This window comes from Phyllobates terribilis, unplaced genomic scaffold (genome assembly GCF_046119375.1).
Source record: "Phyllobates terribilis strain yellow unplaced genomic scaffold, ASM4611937v1 Scaffold_12__6_contigs__length_324123572, whole genome shotgun sequence".
In the NCBI taxonomy this organism is placed as follows: Eukaryota; Metazoa; Chordata; class Amphibia; order Anura; family Dendrobatidae; genus Phyllobates; species Phyllobates terribilis.
In genome coordinates, this window is record NW_027362772.1 from 151,632,552 (window position 1) to 151,655,477 (window position 22,926).

Below are 22,926 nucleotides of genomic sequence, written 5' to 3' on the forward strand. Positions count from 1 at the left end.
AGGACTTTAAATTGAAAATATTCACACTTCAATGTCTATTTTACAAACGCCTTATTATCTGTGCAGAGTGTACTGGGAAGACAGGTGACTTTCATTACGTCTCCCCACTACAAGACAGCAGTAAAACAGTAATTGCATGCTTCTCTTACAACAAACTCGTTAAATAGCACTCTACACTAGCGCTCATTCATTGCTTTTGGGAAATGCTTACATTACATCAACTAGGAAGATTTTTTTTTACTGGATTTATAAAAGGAACAGAATTGTTGCCAAAGGGTTAACCCCCCCCCACCCCATTTTACATTTACTGCAGCTAGGGAAAGGGTTAAAAGTTTCCATTCATCTTTGCTTTTAGCTGCTCTTTTCGCAAGTTGTTAAATAGAGCTCTTTATGTGGAGTTCACAATCAGCAGTAACAGGTTGCTAGAGTGCTTCACTTCTGGGAAATGATCGGGAGAGTGAGACCAGAGAGTGTTGGATGCCCAGGCAGGGGGCTCTGCTGCTGTCACGGCAAGTGCGTAAAGGAGAAAAAGAGGCAATAACAGGACGGATTTCAAAACCACAAGGTAGCTCGTTATTTCAGCGTGGTGCAAAACATTTACACTGCAAACACACTGCTACACAACAAAGATTTACTTTATATCATAGGCATCGGACTCATAAGAGGCTTATTTCTTCCAAATTTAAAGTTGGGCTTTTTTTCTGGGAGGATCCAAAAAGTAATGGGTTAATTAAAGTGCAAAATATGTAAGCATCCCATTTATTAACAGAATAATCTGCTTTTCTGTAAGAGTGGATGTTATGAGAACTGCACAGAACCTGAGCACCACTGAACTGAAAAGAAAATACCTAATGGACATTTATGGACATTTGGGAATCACTTGTATCGAGGGCATAAAAAAACCTCCAATACATTTGTGTGCTCTGCTCAACAGAGTGTGCAGGTGTTATGTATGATCAAAGGCAAGTAAGCTGCTACCAGACACTTTTGGTGGTGGCTTAGCTTCCCTGTGAACAAAAGGATCAGGCATGTTGATATCGAAATGCCCGATCCTTTTGACCTCCAAATTTGGCCATGGTGGATGTATCTTTGCATCTTTATCCTATGTCTCCTTGTTAACTACTTTTGCACCACCCATAGATGATAAACTTCTGCATTATATTCTGCAGTGACATTCTAAAACATAACTGCATAATAGAGCAACTGCACGAGCGGGGAACTGACAGTCGGTCACACTTAGACTTCCTATAGAGCAGGTAAAGCAGGTACCCAATGGCTGTAAACAGCACTGAACAAGTGCTTTGTATACAGTTAATAGGGCTCTTCCTCCTCTGGACCCAGCGGTCTTGTAGTGACTGGGTGCCCAGAGATAGCTGCTAGGTCCTAGGAGACCTAGTCAGCTCTACTATGCAGTCAGGAGGCTGAATTTCTCCTGTAACTGGGGCTATTATATCTCCTCCAGTTACAGGGGAAATAAAAAAAAGTGTTTAAATATTGAAATGCCCTCCCCAAAGTTCTTTTATGCTATTATGAGGGCACAATATGTGAAATGAATTAAAGTTTTAAAAAATAAATAAACAAGTAAATAAAATGCAGGAATAAAAAACAAATAAAAAAAAAGCTGCTGACAATCCAAATTAACATTACAGGCCCAACTCCTTTTGAAAAAAAAATAATATGTCTGATTTATAAATTGATTGCTATGAAAGGGGAAGAAATTTTCAAATGTATCTCAGTGGTCCATTGTAATTATAAAAAAAATTAAAAATGTGAAACTCATATTTCCTTTATTTTCCCATGCAAAAAATAAAAGAGTATGAAAATAACATAAAAATTATGCCCCAAATATCATGAAAAAAAATGCAAAAAATACTTGAATATTCAAGTGAGAATTTTTTTTTACAGCTCTTTAAACCTCATGTATGTGTAAACTCAAAATGTGCATGATCAGAACAGAGGTAACGGAGGTAGATGGCTTGATCTTAAATTGGTATAAAAACTGTCCAATTCCAGGACTGCCTTGAAGCCATTACTTGGGTTACTTGGATTATGTGCTTAGCATAATTATTGATGTCTCACTTTCTCTTAGAAGGTAGCAAGTTCATTACCAAATATCATGAGAGTTGGAGCTATTATTTTTTTCCTGTTTAAAAATGAGTAAAATTGTAAAGTGTTTGTAAAAACAAGAACTTTGTAATTTACCCCTTATTTCAAAACCTCTCTGCTCTCAAGAAAGGAGGGATTTTAAATGTTATAATTTACATCTTATTACCTAGATCAGGGTTCCCCAATTCCAGTCCTCAAGGCCCACCAACAGGTCATGTTTTCAGGATTTCCTTACTCAGGTGATAATTGTATCACCTGCACAGGCAATAATTCCATCACTTGTGTAATAGTAAGGAAATCTTGAAAACTTGACCTGTTGGTGGGCCTTGAGGACTGGAGTTGGGGAACCCTGACCTAAATAACCCATCACCCTGCAGTCTCAGAATGGCTGGTTACTTAGGTATAATGAAGTGGAAAAGCTCCCCATACTCCCGCTTGAAATCCTTGTGATTATATAATGCATTGCTATGTTTAATATGTTGTTTTATCTATTTTATGCCCAGCAACAGTGATTTAGCAGCAGACAAGGTTAATAGTTGGAGACCAGCCCAGGTTGGGAGGAGTTACTTGGGCAAAAACAGATGCAGTTTTCTGTTGATTAGTCAGAAAGGGATAAGCATTGAGAAGAGTCAGACCTATGGTCCAGCTGCTTGCAGACTTGCATAGAAATGGTGTTGTGTGTAAAGAGGGGGACTACTATATTTGTATATCGGATAGTATGTTCTGAAGAAAAGCAAAGATTAAGTGGCAGCAGGATTTCAGATTTCAGGCAGGAGATCTAAGGGACAGAATATCGCTCAGGTGAGCAGCAGGATGAGGTTATTAGACCAGGCCAGGGGGCGTAATTAAAGGGACAGAATATCGCTCAGGGTATAAGTAGGTCAGGAGGCCAAAAGTAAGTACTAAGCTGAAGGAAGGATATTCCTTATCTCAGGAAAGCGCATCTTAAGCAATCGATTATCTATACTAGATAAGAAGCTAGAGTGCCGCCATACTGGAGCACAAGTTTTCCTACAGAGAGATGAAGATGCTGTAGCACAGCAAGGAGCTTCTGGCCCTCATTGAATGGACTTTGAGAGTAGTAGTGAGGAGTCGTACCGACGCACCTCAGCCAGTGGGGTCCTCACAAATCAACATGAAGTTAAGACTAGTTGTGGGGGGCTGTAGCGACTGTACGGTCCTCACAGGGGAATGTTGAAGTTCCCATAATGGTTTGCTGGACTGTTGTAACATGTAATGGAAGTAATTTACCGCCACATGTAATCATAAAGTTCCTGCCTCTGAATTGTGCAGAAGAAGCATTCTAGAAGTGATGTGCCTGCTATCTGATGTACATACTTCTCATCAAGTTGTTGTTCAGTAAAAAGTTTATTTTTGGAATTTGGTCTCTCTTATTCATCTCTATTTCATTGGGTCCTGGCCTGCCAAGTCAAAAGGCAGCGTGCGGTCTGCAGAGGGTAACAGCAGCACATACACCTAGCCCCCATTTTCCTGTAGCGTGGTGGGGTGCAGAAGACGCTCACCTCGCCCACGACTACCGCCCCGACCACATTACACTAGTAATGAGCATGAGGTGTGAGCAGGCTTTAGCTCACCCACGCTACTCTGAAGCTTACCGGATTGCTGGATCGGACCAGCCATAGTCCCTTTCTCCAATTCTGCAGGGGTCTCTGCTATGCCACTGGTCCAAACTGTCAATCTTATGAACGCAAATCAGGAAGTTGAGGGTCGGGAAATGGTTCATTTTCTCATCAGAGACAAGAACTTTCCCCCAGTCCCTTGAAGTCTAAACCATTAACTTCCTGCAAAGTTATATCCTCTAAGGAAGCCCCCTTCAGACTGTTTGGGACATCTGTAAGAATGATTGTCCGGAGAAGAAAAGGTGAGCGCTACCATGACTGTTGTGTCATGCCAACAGTAAAGCATCCTGAGACCACTCATGTGTGGGGGCTTCTAATTTATGGAGGGGGCAAACTCATAATTTGGCCTAAGAACACTGCCATGAATAAAGAATGGGATCTAAACATTATCCAAGAGCAACTTCTCACAACCGTCCAGAAGCAATTTGATGATGATTAATGCTTTTTCCAGCATGATGGAGAACATGTCATAAAGTCAAAGTGATAACTAAGTGGCTCAGTGAGCAAAACATTGACATTTTGGGTCCATGGCCGGGAAACTCTCCAGATTACAATCCCATTAAGAATCTGATATCCAGCTGCTGAGGTGAAGGGCAGAAGTCTGGAGAAATAAGGGTAAACCCTGTAAATATTGGAACTTGATATTTTTGTCAATACAAGATTAAAAACGCTTTAAATGTTTATAATTGTACTTCAGTAACCATAGAAACATCAGACTAAAGCAGGGGTCTCAAACTCAGCTGGGCATATGGGCCGCACACGGAAAAACATTTAATTTGGGGGGCCACATTATTTGCATGACAAAGTGACATTTTTAGTGATACCATTTTATTTTCTATACACCTTTTGAACTGGTCCTCATCTTGCAGACATGGTCTCCCCTCCAGGTCCCTCATATTGCAGACATGGTCTCTCCTCCAGGTCCCCCATATTGCAGACATGGTCTCCCCTCCAGGTCCCCCATATTGCAGACATGGTCTCCCCTCCAGGTCCCTCATATTGCAGACATGATCTCCCCTCCAGGTCCCCCATATTGCAGACATGGTCTCCCCTCCAGGTCCCCCATATTGCAGACATGGTCTCCCATCCAGGTCCCCCATATTGCAAACATGGTCCCCCATCCAGGTCCCCCATCCAGCAGACATGGTCTCCCATCCAGGTCCCCCATATTGCAGACATGGTCCCCCATCCAGGTGCCCCATATTGCAGACATGGTCCCCCATATTGCAGACATGGTTCCCCTTCCTGGTCCTTATGTTGCAGACATGTCCCTCATCCAGGTCCCCACATTGCATACACGTCCCCCATCCAGGTCCCCCCCAATACTGCGCACAGGGCCGCCCCCCCATACTGCGCTCAGGGTCCCCCTCCCCTCCATACTGCGCTCAGGGTCCTCATCCCCCCCATACTGCGCTCAGGGTCCCTGCCCCCCCCCCATACTGCGCTCGGGGTCCCCATCCCCCCATACTGCACTCAGGGTCCATGTCCCCCCATACAGCGCTCAGGGTCCCAGTCCCCCCATACTGCGCTCAGGGTCCATGTCCCCCCATACAGCGCTCAGGGTCCCCGTCCCCCCATACTGCGCACAGTGCCCCCCCATACTGAGCACAGGTCCCCTGTGCTGTATTTCACATGACAGAGAAAAAAAAGATTCTCACCTGTCCTCCGTTCCCTCGGCGTCCTTTCTGCACCTGTGGCCCACAGGCACAGACCCCGTAACGATTGCGGCTCGCTCTAGCAGCCGCCAACATCAGCGCTGTAGTGCAGTGTATTGCCGCGCAGAGACCGGCTCTCTGCACAGCAATACCAGTGCCAGCCGCCGGCCTATCAGAGGCCAGCAGCTGACATCTGCGCATGGCAGTGACATCATACGCCGCTGCGCTGGGACGCAGAGGTCAGCTGCTGGTCTCTGATAGGCCGGCGGCTGACACTGGTATTGCTGTGCAGAGAGCCGGTCTCTGCGCGGCAATACACTGCATTACAGCGCTGATGTCGGCGGCTGCTGGAGAGAGCCACGATAGTTAAAGGGTCTGTGCCTGCGGGCCGCAAGAAGCAGCCGGAGGGGCCGCATGTGGCCCACGGGCTGCGTGTTTGAGACCCCCGGACTAAAGGATCCGAAGCAGCAAATTTTTTTAAAGCAAAATTGTGTCCAGTCTCAAAACCTTTGGCCAAAACTGTTGGTGTTAATTATCTCTGGAGTAAAGAAAAAAGAATTGAGAATCTGAAAATTTGCATATAAAACCCATAAAATTTATCGATGTGCTTCATTTTTCATGGTCTTCATATTGTGGTGGATATGTCTCAAAGGAAATCTGTCATTATTGTTGCTGTCCAAACCACGGGCAGCATGAATCAGAGCCTGGCTACACTGTGATGTTTCAGAGAAAACATAGTTTGGGGACTATATTGGAAGAACTGCGTAGCCCGATGCTGCCCTCGGCCAGCTTCCCCTCCGCACCACTCCAGTTAATTAACAGGTCTCTTCTGTATGTAGACACATAGGAGAAACCTGTCAATTAAGCAAAACAGGGGCGGCGAGAAGTTGTCCAAGGGCCGCCTCGGATATGCCAGGTCTCTCTATGGTCTCTAGCTCTTTAAACTTTGCTGCAGCGTCTCAGAGAAAGACATACCTGGCTGCAATCGTGCAGCCAGGCTCTAATTCATGCTGCCCGTGGTTTTTGCAGAATGGATCTAATTACAGGTTCACTTTAAAAAGATGAATAATGAATTTATACATGTATTTTACCAAAACTAAAATAATGGATCCTAAAGGCATAAAAAAGTGAAGAGACAATGGACTGGTGTAAATTGGGTAAGTCTGTTTTTTCCATTGATAAGGATAATGTAGCAGCTTAGAAATGGGATAAAAAGCTAAATAAATGGATAATGGTGCCCACTCACATAAGCCATATTGCCAAGGGCACATGGTTATATTGCAGTTTGGGGTAAATATAGCCCCGCTTATCTGATGCTCTGAAAAAATATTAGATTGAAAATGTCCCCAAACTAGCAGCATGAAGCAACACAAGAATACACACTACAAGACATAGAAAAGAACATATTGAACATCTAAGAATACTAGTCAGTTTTCTACATCTGGAGGCAGCCTGGCAGTGCCACTGCCAACCTCTAGTTCCTTCAACATACTGGAAATGATTTTATCCTCATTTATCCTTATTGTAAAAGTGTATCGTGAGAGCAGGATTTTGAATTTAGTTTCATGACATGAATGTAGAAAAAAAAATATTATATTAGGAAAAAAAATCACAGCCAGGCATGCAAAGTAACTTGTTTGAAGTTATTCAATGTGTTAGTTAAATGATATTTGTAATTATTTTTTTCCGAAAAAGGGTGTTTTAAGGGATTATCTGTTCCTTATTGTTGGAAGAGTAACATAAGTTGATCAGAAGGCAACCCTCTGCTGAAATCCTCAGCGATCAACTGCAATCTATGACTGGCTCCAGAAAAAAAATGATGAATTTGTCAACAGCGCCTCTGCAGGGAAATAATATATTACACAATTCAAAATGAATGGACAATGGACTGTACGTTTAATATAAGGTTGTGTGGGTCCTCCAAAGGGAGAGATGATTTTTTTGCTAAAAAATAATAAAATCAGCTAAAGACCGTGTGTGGAAAGCCCCTTTTTAATTGGAACAACTAATCAAAGGACTTTTTAATTGGAACAATTAATGAAATGTCAATAGGACTTCTGCAATACCCACTGATTTTTAGAACAGAAAAAGTCATAATATCACGCTGTGATCGTAGGAAAGTAGGGGCCCTATACTGTCCCTTAATCTGGGGAGGCCCTAGTCTATCCCTAACCTCTGGGTTACTCCAGAAGGTGGAGATGCCCGGGTCACTTGCCTCTCTGTGCTCCTACAAAATCCTACAAAACTCCCATCCTCCCCCCAGGGAAGAAAGGGGCAGGAGTAAAAGGATAATACCGGCTCCACAGACAGGGGGAAACCAAGGCACAATTAAACAACAGACACACAGGATAAAATACAAAGAGAAAATGGGTACCCAGGAAAGTGGCAGAAAAGCAACACAAAAGAACGCCAGAAGGGGAGGGTAAAGGTATTCACAACAAACCGCATGCAACAATCATAAGACGACAAGAGCGACTCTCCAGAACACTTTCTCCAATGAAACCAGGAACAGAATGAAGATTCTATTGCTCGCATGCAATGCCAGTGCTCTCATCTGCCCTTTAACTGATCAAATGAGAGGATGAGGGCAATGGATGTTCTTACTAAGATACCAGAAGATCCTCTGTTATGTCCTAAAGCAAGGACATAAAAATGGCCCAACCTAAAATTGAGCACATGAGGTTTCAGTGGTGGAAATTCCTTCTAACGCTAATACTTGAATGGGTCATTTACTACTTGGGTTAAGTTTTATAGTTTTAAGGTTGAAGGTAGTCACAAGTCCATCGAGTTCGTCTTATAACCTAACATGTTGATCCAGTGGAAGGCAAAAGCTTCATGAAGCAGATGAGAAATGTCCCATATTAGGGGAAACATTCCTTCCCAACTCCACATATGGCAATCAGACTAGTTCCCTGGGTCAACGTCCCATCATAGAATCTAATAAGAATAACCTGTAAGAAAGGCATCTAGGTCCTCCTTGAAGCCTTCTTTTTTGGGTTATTTCACAAGTAACCAAGTAGTTGTTAATTATATAGTCTGTGTTCGCATCAATAACAGTGAAGGAATTTAATATAGAGCTATCAACAGATTTTACAATATAAACTGCATAGATTATTAAATAAATCTCTTAAACCTGATAAGGAGGGTGTATTTACTTTGATAATCTACGTAAAAATGGCTTTATAATATTATATGAAAGTTTAACTCAATCTCCGCCTACCTCCTCAGAGTTTCTCCTCTCTGCTGAGATCTCACACTGCTCAGTACAAGCTGCAGCTGTCAGTAAGCCTAGATGGACAGAGATTATATACACCTGGACCCATTGAGCTATTCTATTCTATAGACTTTTAAAATGCTCATCCTTATATCAAACTACAGCTATTTTGACACAGATTTTCAAAGTAAGCACCCCAGTCCCATCAAGTCTGAGAGATCTATTTTAAAATGTAGATAGTTTGTATTGTAAAATCTGGTGGTGAACATATACCGTGTCCTCAGAATCTCAGCACCATCTCCTCTCGCAAGTTAAACAGATCTTGGCAGTCAATAATAATAGTTAGGTAGTCCATTCTCAATGCAATTTTTTTTCCTATTCAGAACATCAAGTTAGTCAAGATATGATAGAAATTAAACCATAAAATAGAACTTCATATTAAAGAAGGTACTCTTGTAATAATGAAAGTTTCCCTTATGAAAGAAAGGTAGTGCTGGATCCTCTGGGGCGTGTCTTTAGTCTGCATAATTACCATGTGAGCACCGCCCCCTTGGAAAGAACCTAAAAATTAGCACTAAATAAAAAGGCCCATATCTCTGGAATCGTATGATGGATTTTGAACAAACAAAAACGGAATACTCCGGGAAGCAGTGGGAATAAAGGAAGAGCAGAAATTGTCCAATTCTGACCTTAGGATAGTTTCTCTGTAAGTACTTTATATGTTAGATTTTGGAAAAAAATAAGTGATCTTCATTAGATATCCATCTATAAACCTAGTGAGGGTTACATTCACTTCCCTAACCAATTATAGCACTTTTATGTCGACCTTCTCTTTATGTGCAATAGTCACTTTCATTGCTGCCTCGTACATATTTTTGCATCTTAGATATTTTTTATTTTTGTGACAAGTTCCCCATTTCAAGCGCAGTGCAGAAACTCAGCATCCTGTTCTCATTGAAATACTAATTAATAAATTATAGAAAGTGTCTCTCTTCCTTCTTTTATGTTTAAAGTCTGCAAAATGTAGGGTGGTGGGGGGGATCTGTTTTTTTACATACTGTACCATCAGTAGTTAACTGGATGCTCATGAAGAGATAGAACAAAAAAAAAATCTGAAAAAGTCAGAAAATACAATTTCACGGTGGTGGTCTGCAAAGATGGTACCCATGGTAGGATTCTATTGTTTTATCCGTGGACATTGATCTTGGAAGAAATGTATCACAAAGCAAAATCAAAACTATAAATGGCAGGTATATGCGGAACTCAAGTAACATCATTTTTTTTTATATCTTTCTATAAGAACTGCATCTTGGTTTTGATTCTATTTTAAAAATGACCATTTCTCCATTTATTCTGGCTAAAGTGCAAATGGGTATCAAAGTAAATATAATGTAATTTATTAAAGGGGTTTTCCATTAACATGCATGGAGCGAGGCCGCACCCACTGGACGGCCATGTCTCTAGATGGGGCGTGGTCTCGCTTAATACAAGTGTATGGAACGAGGTCGCACCCACTAGATGAGCTCTGCTCGGGGGTATGCATAACACATACGACCCCGCCGGTCCTGGCCAGAAACTGGTTAATCCCTGCAGTGCACAGTGCGCTCGTTGGGGGGGATTCATAAGTCTGTAGTCACACAGAGTGATGGCAGACTTATCAATTTAGACCAGACAACCCCTTTAAGGAAGAGGAAGAAGAACACTTCTTCTTACTGTAAAGCTGTTCATAGATATTCATCACCCTAAAGATTAAGCGACAATTGGTTTGTGTAGGAGGAAGATAATGAGAACTTTCTATGCATGGTTACTTGTTTATAGATGTATTTTCAACTTTATAACAAACTTCCTTAAAGAATAACTCAATTTTATTTTTTCCCCTAATTTTGTCCAGCATGGAAAGTTATGAAACTTTGAAAATCACTTTATAAGAGGATTTGTCTGCATTCTGATGAAAGAAGCAGCATCCAAACCACTGCTTTTTCCCACTCTATTTGCTTTCCTTAAGGAGATTGTCCACTACTGTTCTCGGTACCGGCGGCGCCGGAAGTGCTCAGTTACGGTGCTGCTCTGGGTATTGCAAATCCACCCCTATTGATCTGAATAGGTGGCGGATGTGCATTATGCGGCAGTGGCCACTAACAGTAGATGGAGCAGCTCCGCAACTGAGCACTTCAGGCCAGGGTTGGACTGGCCCACCAAAGAACCGGAGAATCCTCTGGTGGGCCCTGGCTTTTCCCTCAGAAGAGTTCATAGTACCAACCTTGCAGCTGCTATTTGAGATGAAAACATGACTTTTAATAGCATAAGATTAAAATGAATGTTCAGAAATATGAAGTTAGAAAATGTTATTCATTTGCTCACGCAAAACAATTATTAATAGCTGACAATAAGATGTATAACCTAAGCTTAAGTAGTGATTGTTAAAGGTGGGATTAAAGGCAGCTACGTAACCACCCACATAAACATGTGACCTACTTAAAGAGGTTATCCAAAACTATTTTATTTTTACTATCTACCTGCCTGTTGTGCCTGGCACCGGCTCAGAGAGGTCACTGACTGCTCCTGCCGGCAATTTTGCTGCTTCACGTCAACAGAGCAGCTCTTCCCCTTCCAGGCTGCTCTGTCAATGGGGAGTGACTGCTGTCATCATGCTGATTGACAGCCGGCTCCCCGTAGTTAGGTAGTAGGGAGCCGGTTGTCAATAAGTATGATGTCCGCAGTCACGCTACATCAACAGAGCAGAGAGGAAGAGAAGCCGCTGCTCTGTCAAAGTGACATTAGTGGCCCAAGAATCACCGGCAGGTACTGGCAGAGATCGGCACTCGGCACGACAAAATGTACTGTGAAACAATTCCCAAAAAACAATGTCAAAATTGCGTTCTTTTTCACAATTTCTCACCACTTGGAATCTTTTTCCCATTTTCCAATACAGTATGTGGTAAAATTAATGGTGTCATTCAAAAATACAACTCATCCCGCAAAAAACAAGCCCTTATATGTCAGCGTGGACAGACAAATAAAAAAAATGATGGCTCTGGGAAGAAGGGGCATAAAAAAACAAAACGGAAATTGGCCGTGTCGTGACAGGGTTAATTTTTTTTTTTGCAACTTTTTAGCACCAAAAATCTCAAATCCTCTAAAAAGTCTCAAAATTGTGCCATATTGAAAACTCCAGAAAACTTAAGATGGGCCAAAAAAAGTTTGATGCGCAAAAAAAATGAAAAATTTAGTTTAAAAGTCTAATTTTATGACTGTCTAAAACATGTCAAGGGAAAAATAAAAAAAGACATAAAAAATAAAAACAACTTTAAAACATACAGGCCCCGGATTCATCATTTGCATTTTTTTTTAAGTCACTTTCTTTTTTTTTTTTTGTCTTGTAGCATTTTCTGACATTTATTGCGCCAAATAATTAAAAAAAACACATGTGGTTCATAAATTTGGCACAAAGTAAAAAGTTACTATTATCATTCTTGCGACTTTTAAACAAAAAGTCGAACTTTTCAAAAATGTCTCGAGAAAAATGTGACTTTTGAAAAAGTGCATAAAACTACCCTAAAGGTAGGGACTGGATTAGTGTTGCGCCAAGTTTTGCGACTTTTTAAAAAGTTGATGAATCAGATGTAAACATCTGCAATTGTTAAACTCCGACCACAAAGGGGAAGAAAACAAAAAACAGGTGCACGCATATACAGTTAGGTCCATATATATTTGGACAGAGACAACATTTTTCTAATTTTGGTTCTAGACATTACCACAATGAATTTTAAACAAAACAATTCAGATGCAGTTGAAGTTCAGACTTTCAGCTTTCATTTGAGGGTATCAACATTAAAATTGGATGAAGGGTTTAGGAGTTTCAACTCCTTAACATGTGCCACCCTGTTTTTAAAGGGACCAAAAGTAATCGGACAGATAAAATAATTGTAAATAAAATGTTCATTTCTAGTACTTGGTTGAAAACCCTTTGTTGGCAATGACTGCCTGAAGTCTTGAACTCATGGACATCACCAGACGCTGTGTTTCCTCCTTTTTTATGCTCTGCCAGGCCTTCACTGGGTTGGTTTGCAGTTGCTGTTTGTTTGTGGGCCTTTCTGTCTGAAGTTTAGTCTTTAACAAGTGAAATGCATGCTCAATTGGGTTGAGATCAGGTGACTGACTTGGCCATTCAAGAATATTCCACTTCTTTGCTTTAATAAACTCCTGGGTTGCTTTGGCTTTATGTTATGGGTCATGGTCCATCTGTAGTATGAAATGACGACCAATCAGTTTGGCTGCATTTGTTTGGATCTGAGACACAGTATGGCTCTGAATACATCAGAATTGATTCGGCTGCTTCTGTCCTGTGTCACATCATCAATAAACACTAGTGACCCAGTGCCACTGGCAGCCATGCATGCCCAAGCAATCACACTGCCTCCGCCGTGTTTTACAGATGATGTGGTATGCTTTGGCTCATGAGCTGTACCACGCCTTCGCCATACTTTTCTCTTTCCATCATTCTGGTAGAGGTTGATCTTGGTTTCAACTGTCCAAAGAATGTTCTTCCAGAACTGTGTTGGCTTTTTTAGATGTTTTTTAGCAAAGTCCAGTCTAGCCTTTTTATTCTTGATGCTTATGAGTGGCTTGCACCGTGCAGTGAACCCTCTGTATTTACTTTCATGCATTCTTCTCTTTATGGTAGATTTGGATATTGATACGCCTACCTCCTGGAGAGTGTTGTTCACTTGGTTGGCTGTTGTGAAGGGGTTTCTCTTCACCATGGAGATTATTCTGCGATCATTCACCACTGTTGTCTTCTGTGGGCGCCCAGGTCTTTTTGCATTGATGAGTTCACCAGTGCTTTCTTTCTTTCTCAGGATGTACCAAACTGTAGATTTTGCCACTCCTAATATTGTAGCAATTTCTCGGATGGTTTTTTTCTGTTTTTGCAGCTTAAGGATGGCTTGTTTCACCTGCATGGAGAGCTCCTTTGACCGCATGTTTACTTCACAGCAAAACCTTCCAAATGCAAGCACCACACCTCAAATCAACTCCAGGCCTTTTATCTGCTTAATTGAGAATGACATAACGAAGGGATTGCCCACACCTGTCCATGAAATAGCCTTGTAGTCAATTGTCCAATTACTTTTGGTCCCTTTAAAAACAGGGTGGCACATGTTAAGGAGCTGAAACTCCTAAACCCTTCATCCAATTTTAATGTGGATACCCTCAAATGAAAGCTGAAAGTCTGAACTTCAACTGCATCTGAATTGTTTTGTTTAAAATTCATTGTGGTAATGTCTAGAACCACAATTAGAAAAATGTTGTCTCTGTCCAAATATATATGGACCTAACTGTAACAGAAATTAAAAAGAAGGTGGAAATAGAATAATGAATTGGGCGCAAACAAACAAAAAAAGGTACAAAACAACCAAAATTAGACCAAAAACAGGAGCAAAGGCAATGATGAATCAAGGCCGGAGTATTTTTGATGTGGACTTTGGAGTAGATTCTGCTGCAATATCCACTTGAAAACCACTTTGAATGAGCTTTGTATTGATTTAAATGGGAAAAATTTCTGGTAAATAAAAAAAAAAGCTTTAAGAAACAGTTTTTGCTCTTTTTTTTCGTTATTTTTGTGTTTGAGGTAGTTTCAAATCTGTAGAAGAAACGCCTTAAGAATTGATATTTTGTTTCTTTTTCCACCTGTAAATGAATAGGAAGCTTATTCGGAAAGTATTTGAAGCAGTCTTTGGTGTGAATTTTGGAAGCAGAATCTGCTCTAAAATCCACGTAAGAACATATCCTAAAAAGAAAAAAATGTCGATTTTTACAGCTTACTCTAAATTTTAACTCCATAATTAATCGAAGCAAAAAAAGCCCTGTGCGCAAAAAAAAATAAAAGAAGAAAACACAAAAAAGCGCTAAAAAAAAAACCTGGGCATTTAGAAAAGCTGAAAAAAACAAACAAAACAAAAATTATTTGAATTGTGGTCATTTAAAAAAAACAAAAACAAAAAGCGCTCCAAAAAAAAAAAAAAATTGTGTGAATATACCCTTATGGGAGTTGTTTATTTGTATGCCATAATAATAATAATAATAATAATAATAATAATAATAATTTTTATTTATATAGCGTCAAATTTACAATTTAGAGGTTCATATACAATAATACAGATTTTTTTTAGACTATATCATTCATATAATAAATGTCTATATTTATGAGGAATGCATAGAAATAGTCCTCTACCCCTTTACCCTGCACCGTTAATACCAAGAGCTGCTCTTTGGACTGAACCTTTATTGTCAGATTAAACCAGTTTATGTGAAATAAAAAAATCCTTTAAACATAAAAAAAATAACAAAAAAAACTATATTATAAAGCAAAGACGTATACAAGAAAATACAAAAACGATAAATGCCCATCATGTTTATTTTGTCCAATGTAGTACTTAATAGACAATCTGAGTAACTTGCCCATAAAAAAGTAACTTGCCCAACTTAAGCTTTTATGGGCCCCTAAATGCTCCTCGACAAAAAAGGACAAGGATCAACGTGACTTTATTTGTTGTTACAGTCAATGGAGCTAAAGAGAGACATACGGCCATAAAATTACTCAGGGAGAAAAAGGAAAAAGAAAAGTTTAAGGAGGAGCTGGATCCAGGGCGCTGGGAAATCTCCAAACCTGATGAAAGTCTAACCTTCTGACTTCACCATTCACTGGGAAACAACCAACGGAAATGTCAATGTTTTCCATACGGTGAAAGAGCAGCCGACTTGGAAACGATAACGGTGGAAATTAGGCGTTGAAGCCTCACGAAAGTGCAAGTGAATTAATCCTTTCAGAACTGGAGAAGTACAAGTGTGATCCAATGAGTGCAGTCAAATGTCAATCTAATAACTTAATTAAACAAGTCAATTAATTAAACTAATGACTACAAACAGTCACATTAAGTGGGTCATTATAAAAGAGTATGGTCTTCCAAAACATTCTATAACGGACCTCCATTGCCGTATGGGGAGAATGTCAGGAGTCTGCAGGTTTCTGAATCCTGTGTCTACTAACCTTTCTGAAGATCTGTAGGTCACATGTGACCATGCTGGTGTCCACAACTCTCTAATACAGTGCTTCCTGACATTCTGAGATTTGGAAGTGGTTTTAACCATGAAATTCCAACCTTCTTACTAGAATAATGGGCATCACGCTTTGAAGACACAGTCACTTCTGTCTGGGGTGGGGCCTGGTTAAAGAGAATTTGTCAGCGTGTTTTTGCTATGCAATCTGAGAGCACCATGACGTAGGAGCAGAGACTCTGATTCCAGTGATGTATCACTTATTAGGCTGTGTTTTACTGTTTCATTATAATCAGTGTTTTATCAGCAGGAGATTATCACTACAGGACTAGGTGTCTTGTGCTTCCTAGTCAGCCCCATCAGTGTAACCCCACCCCTGGCACTGATTAGCAGCTTTATGTTGCTATACATTGTACACAGAAAGCAGCCAATCAGAGGTGTGGGCGGGGTTATACAGGGCTCAGCATTCCTAGATCTGCAGCAGAAAAACTGTAATTCTATCACAACTGCTGCACCAATTATATTAAGTGACATCACTGGAATCAGGGTCGTTGTCCCTACATCATGCTACTGTCAGAATACATACACAATATCTACTGACAGATTCCCTTTAAATGATCTCCAACCTGCAAGGAAGTGCATGGTCTCCTTCCTGCCACATCATTGTCATTGAAAGTATCGCCTCCTTGACTGGTTAGTCGAAACGTAAAAATATCAATAGGCTAAAATATCCCAAAGTTTATGCAAGGATCAGCCTTGGATTTCATTTTCATAGACTAGGTTTTACTATTTTATCTTTCTTTTGTGAAGGCTCAATTTCATCACTATCCTATTCTACTATAGTATATGCAAGTTTATTCCTGATTATTCCTTTTTTTTGTTAATCCATCATACAGTTTCAGAGATATGGGCCTTTTTATTTAGTGCTAATGTTTCCTGGTCTTTAAAAGGGGGTGTGGCTCACTGGGCAATCATACACTTCAGCCTAAAGACACGCCCCATAAGATCCTGTGAGCCACGCCCCAGAGGACCCTGTAATTCACGCCCAGAGGATCCTGTGAGTCACACCCAGAGGATCCTGTGAGCCATGCCCAAGAGGACCCTGTGATTCACGCCCAGAGGATCATGTGAGTCACACCCAGAGGATCCTGTGAGCCATGCCCAAGAGGACCCTGTGATTCACGCCCAGAAGATACTGTGAGCCACGCCCCAGAGGACCCTGTGAGTCACACCCAGAGGATCCTGTGAGCCATGCCCAAGAGGACCCTGTGAGTCACACCCAGAGGACCCTGTGAGCCACGCCCAAGAAAACCCTGTGAGTCACACCCAGAGGATCCTGTGAGCCACGACCCAGAGGATCCTGTGAGCCACGACCCAGAGGATCCTGTGAGCCACGACCCAGAGGATCCTGTGAGCCACACCCAAGAGGACCCTGTGAGTCATGCCCCAGAGGACCCTGTGAGTCACGCCCCAGAGGACCCTGTGAGTCACACCCAGAGGATCCTGGGAGACATTCCTAAGAGGACCCTGTGAGTCACACCCAGAGGATCCTGTGAGCCACGCCCCAGAGAACCCTGTGAGTCACGACCCAGAGGATCCTGTGAGTCACACCCAGAGGATCCTGTGAGCCACACCCAAGAGAACCCTGTGAGTCACATCCAGAGGATCCTGTGAGCCATGACCCAGAGGATCCTGTGAGCCACGACCCAGAGGATCCTGTGAGCCACGCCCAAGAGGACCCTGTGAGTCACGCCCCAGAGGACACTGTGAGCCACGCCCAAGAGGACCCTATGAGTCACACCCAGTGCACCCTGTGAGTCACACCCAGAGGACCCTGTGAGTCACACCCAGGGGATCCTGTGAGCCACGCCTAAGAGGACCCTGTGAGTCACACCCAGAGGATCCTGTGAGTCACGACCCAGAGGATCCTGTGAGCCATGACCCAGAGGATCCTGTGAGCCACACCCAAGAGGACCCTGTGAGTCACACCCCAGAGGGCCCTGTGAGTCACGCACAGAGGACCCTGTGAGTCACACCCAGAGGATCCTGGGAGCCATGCCCAAGAGGACCCTGTGAGTAACACCCAGAGGATCCTGTGAGCCACGCCCAAGAGAACCCTGTGAGTTACACACAGAGGATCCTGTGAGCCACGACCGAGAGGATCCAGTGAGCCACGACCCAGAGAATCCTGTGAGCCACGACCCAGAGGATCCTGTGAGCCACGCCCAACAGGACCCTGTGAGTCACACCCAGAGGATCCTGTGAGCCACGCCCAAGAGAACCCTGTGAGTCACACCCAGAGGATCCTGTGAGCCACGACCAAGAGGATCCTGTGAGCCACGACCCAGAGGATCCTGTGAGCCACGCCTAAGAGGACCCTGTGAGTCATGCCCGGGAGGACACTGTGAGCCACGTCCAAGAGGACCCTATGAGTCACACCCAGAGGACCCTGTGAGTCACACCCAGAGGATCCTGTGAGCCACGCCTAAGAGGACCCTGTGAGTCACACCCAGAGGATCCTGTGAGCCAAGCCCTGGGGATGAAGGCCATAGAAATTCAAACTAAATAAAAAACAACATATCTCTGGAACTGTATGGCGGATTTAAAAAACAAACAAACCCCCCACCCCAAAAAAACGGAATGCTCAGTGAAAATAAAATAAGAGAAAAATTGCCCATTTTTTGCCTGGTGACAAGTCTTTTTTGAATAAATCATGGTGGTATTTACATTCCATATTTTTGACCTATTCAGCTATAAAGGTATCTGGTATTATGTAGTAGTCGTAGTATGCGCCGACTGTCTATTAGATTGCATGTAAAGGACTAAGTTAATTAATTTCATGGTTTTTAATTTCTAAGAAATTTATATATATATATTCTGATAAGATACTGAAGAGGGGGCCTATATTCTGTTCTTGCACAGGGTCCCCCCTACAAGTCTGGCAGCTTGAACCCAACTGATCTACAGAATGAAGGGTGCTTATTTTTGCTTTAAAGAGGTTTTCCGGGACTTTAACATTGATGGAATATCCTTAGGACAGATCATCAATGTCTGATCCGTGGACACACCAACCGATCAGTTGTTCCTGGTGTTGGCGGCAGCTGGAACTTCTCAGTTACGGATCTGCACAGCACAGCTCTCTCGAAGGAAAAGTGACCACAGTCGGGTACTGCACATCCGCCCCGTATTGATTTGAAAAGGGGGCGGGTGAGCAGTACCGGGCCACGGCCACTATACAGTCAACGGTAACTGAGTAGTTCTGGCAGCCGCTGACACCGGGAACAGCTGATTGGCAGGTGTACAAGGTATCCTACCCCCACTGATCAGACATTGAGGACCTTTCCTAAGGATAGGTCCCAGACATGTAGACCAAAGATTTTTACTAGAGATGGTTGCACATGTGCAGCCACTTCACCGCTCCTAATACAATGGAGAGTTGACAGGAGCATATTCGGCTACTTTTCCTTTTCCACTAAGTAAATTCAAACTGCCTTATTTTTGGAATCAATGGGGTCTCCCGTTGCAGGAACACTGATATAATAACTTTAAGAATGCTAATTTATGAGCTCCTTTGTTCAAAACAAACCTGTGACTGGTAACTGTTCATCCGATTGGAGTCTGCTCCAAAATGCAGATGTAGCCAATGTTAAAATGACAAAGATATCACGATGCAGAGCTGTGGAACTCGATACCTAACAATACACAGTCAATGGCTTTTGCTGTGTTAACTTTTTGCGCCATGATATTTCTTGTGTGTTAGAATCTGTAGATAAAGATCTGATAAAGATGTTCAATTCACTGACAACAGGACTCAATCTAACACCTGGGTTTATGACTCACTACATGGAGTCAATGCACACCTCCACCAGATGGTCTCCAAATAATTAAGCATTCCCACAGACATCTCTTGGACTTATCATTAGGAGGCATCGCCCCCTCCTCCCCATGAACAAATGTCGTACTGTAACATCTCTTAAATGTTGTGCCCTTGTCTTATGAATTCATTTGTAATATAGCCTGACGAAGGAGCCTCTGTGCTCTGAAAGCTTGCACATATATTTATATATTTTATTCTGGTTAGCCAATAAAGGTATCACTCCAAGAATATTTTTGTCATTTTTGGCCATAAAAGTATTTACATCGATTTTTCTGGCTAACATGGTACCACAATATAGCTTTGTATTGTACTATTGTACATCTGTAGATGGAGAAAGTAGAGCAACATAACGGAAACCTGATGGTCCCTATTACAAATAATAGGGTCTGGTGTGACCATTATATTCAACAGGAGAGAAAACGTGATGTGAATCCAGTTATGGACCCGATGCTTTCTGTTTGCCATATTCCTTTCTAGGTAATTGACACACACATTGATCCCTATGGACTCCTCCTGTCTCTATGGAGAATGCCTCACTATTACCTATTGTTATGCATTTTCCACTTTATTGTCAAGGGCTCCTCTTATGTACTCTGGTATTTATGTATTGTAGTACTTGTAACAAAAGGAAAGCGTGGGAAGTCTCTAGGGACGCAGCTACATTGTGTGGAATACAGTCCAAGCAGCTATTTTAAGCCTCCAGTAAGTATTTTGCAGCCTGGTGTCTGATCCTCGGCGCTCATTCCCAAACTTTCCATTCATCTCAACAGAGCAAGAAAGAATTACCACCTGGTGCCATGCTGGACACGTGCCAGGCTACCTCTGCTAGTTTACAACCGACGTCCTGACACATAACATTACAATTGCCAAATTGCATAATACACGATAGTGTGAAGCCTCAGCGGCCATAAATGTCAATCTGCACTTTTATCCCATGTTTATTAAATAAAGCTACACTGTATTTCTTCATCTGTGTTATCAATATATATGTAGCAAACTAAACCATAGGGAACATTGTGGACCCTGAGCCACTAGACTGTCAGCTCTACAGGTGAACCATGACCAAAGAGCTGCAGATTTCCAAGAAGCTACTAGATTGTCAGCTCTGCAGGCAAGCCGTGAACTAAGAGCTGCAGATTTCCAAGGAGCTATTAGATTGTCAGCTCTGCAGGTGAACCATGACCTAAGAGTTGCAGATTTCCAAGGATCTACTAGATTGTCAGCTCTGCAGGCGAACTGTGAACTAAGAGCTGCAGATTTCCAAGGAGCTACTAGATTGTCAGATCTGCAGGCGAACCATGACCTAAGAGCTGCAGATTTCCAAATAGCTACTAAATTGTCAGATCTGCAGGCGAGTCATGAACTAAGAGCTGCAGATTTCCAAGGAGCTACTAGATTGTCAGCTCTGCAGGCGAACCGTGAACTAAGAGCTGCAGATTTCCAAGGAGCTACTAGATTGTCAGCTCTGTAGGTGAACCATGACCAAAGAGCTGCAGATTTCCAAGAAGCTACTAGATTGTCAGCTCTGCAGGCGAACCATGACCAAAGAGCTGCAGATTTCCAAGAAGCTACTAGATTGTCAGCTCTGCAGGTGAGCCGTGACCTAAGACCTGCAGATTTCCAAGGAGTTGCTAGATTGGTAACGGTTTGCCTGCAGAGCTGACAATCTTGTAGTTCCTTGGAAATCTGCAGCTCTAAATTCACCGCTCGCTTGCAGAGCTGACAATCTAGTAGCTCCTTAGAAATCTACAGCTCTTTAGTCACAGTTTGCCTTCAGAGCTGACAAAGAGCTGTAGATTTCTAAGGAGCTACTAGATTGTCAGCTCTGCAGGTGAACCATGACCAAAGAGCTGCAACTCTCCAATTATATATAGCTGCTATACGGTAATTTTTATTGTCTTTATGTGGTTACTGCCAGTTTAATGTATATGTTGATACGTGACGCCCAAGTACAGATGAAGCAGAGCTAATGTAGTAGAGCTGAGTTTGTCATGGCACCGCTTGTTGTGGGATCATAAAAGGGTTTCCCGTTGCTGAAAGAGAACTTTAGCTTTCTTACATTTGCTAGATTGCAAGCTCTTGTAGCAAGTGTTATATCACACAGTCCTAATGATTTCTTAGTTTTGGTGACAGATTACTTTCTGTGATAAATGTATATTTTTTTTGCATCACCCTATAAACCTAACCTATACTTTATCTGATATGCAATTCATTTGCAAAGCATAAGAGACTAAGTGCAATTGATTTCTGATTGGATTATGCCGCTGCGTTTTAATTACGGTAAATTGCAGTAATGTATTCTGTTTATATAAAGCCTCTGAGTACCAGATAAGCAGAACGTGCCACTGCCGGGATGGAATCAATATTATTCTTCGGAACTTAATATTCATGAATGATATGATAAATATTTATGGAATGTTACAATGTTTCTTCCTGGAAGGATGTGGGAGATTAAAAGGCATCTAACAAGAATAACATCTGTATATAAGACATACAACTACTAAAACTGAGCTAAACAGATACTTACAACTTTTAGGATATACTTAAAAGATAGAAGAGGTAAACTATTGTGTGTGCAAATTACAGATTGGAGGGTGAGGGGTTCTGGATATATAAGCAGAAATTAAATGCACCTTACCTTGTTGCATACAGTATCCCCTATGTTGTTTGCAAACAACTTGCGCCGGCTACCTGGAAAATCAGACGTAACATGATGCATGGCGGTAAATAATAGGCTAATACATAGTTGGATCTTAGTAGAAGTGAATGCAAATATTAATCCATAAATAATGCTGGAGGGGGGTATGTACTTGTCTGCAAAAGTCTCCTAGGTTCTGCATTCTTCATGCAATTTTCCCATTGGAGTCAGACTCCACTTCACCACATTCAAAGCTTTACTTTTTGAAGGGGAGGGGGGTTGTTTTTTCATGGTGTGTGTGTGTTTTTTTTCCTTCCTTGCAGGCATGCTATTTGTCAGAGTAAGGTTTGGGTTGTGTTTGCTTGGCTAGTGCCTGGCGGAGTCCCTCCTCCCCAAGTCCCCACTCAGCCCTCCCTCCCTGAGTATTCCTGGAAGTGCTGAGGGTGATGTTGGTAAAGGGGTGGACTTGTAATGCTCTATCTCTTTTTTATTCTCTTTCCCTGCAGTGCAAATGTCATTACAAACAGAAAGCTGAAATGATAACAGGAAGTCACCCCCTACTAGCAGAGTTTTTTTTTTTAATTATTATTATTTTTCAATATATCTTCGCTAATAACCTTATTAACACCGTAATATATTGCAAGCAACTGGGAAACGCAAACAGCACAGAGATCTGCAAAATTACCAGAGGAGTCAAATAAATAATATACTCTTCCCATCTAAAAATTTATAGCTGGTCG

The 22,926-nt window shown here is 41.9% G+C and overlaps 1 protein-coding gene across 2 annotated transcripts in view; it reads right to left on the reverse strand.

The window, feature by feature from the left end:
- Positions 1-22,537, reverse strand: part of LOC141173146 (suppressor of cytokine signaling 3-like) — a 59,934-nt gene extending 37,397 nt beyond the window's left edge. The window contains exons 1-2 of one of the 2 annotated variants that reach the window (XM_073657784.1): positions 22,359-22,537; positions 22,187-22,239 (exon numbers count right to left, since the gene is read on the reverse strand). The gene's annotated coding sequence lies outside the window, so the exon portion shown is untranslated. Of the gene's footprint in view, positions 1-22,186 lie in introns of both variants that reach the window. The other variant, XM_073657783.1, reaches the window with a different exon arrangement.
- Between the last annotated feature and the right edge of the window lie 389 nt (positions 22,538-22,926).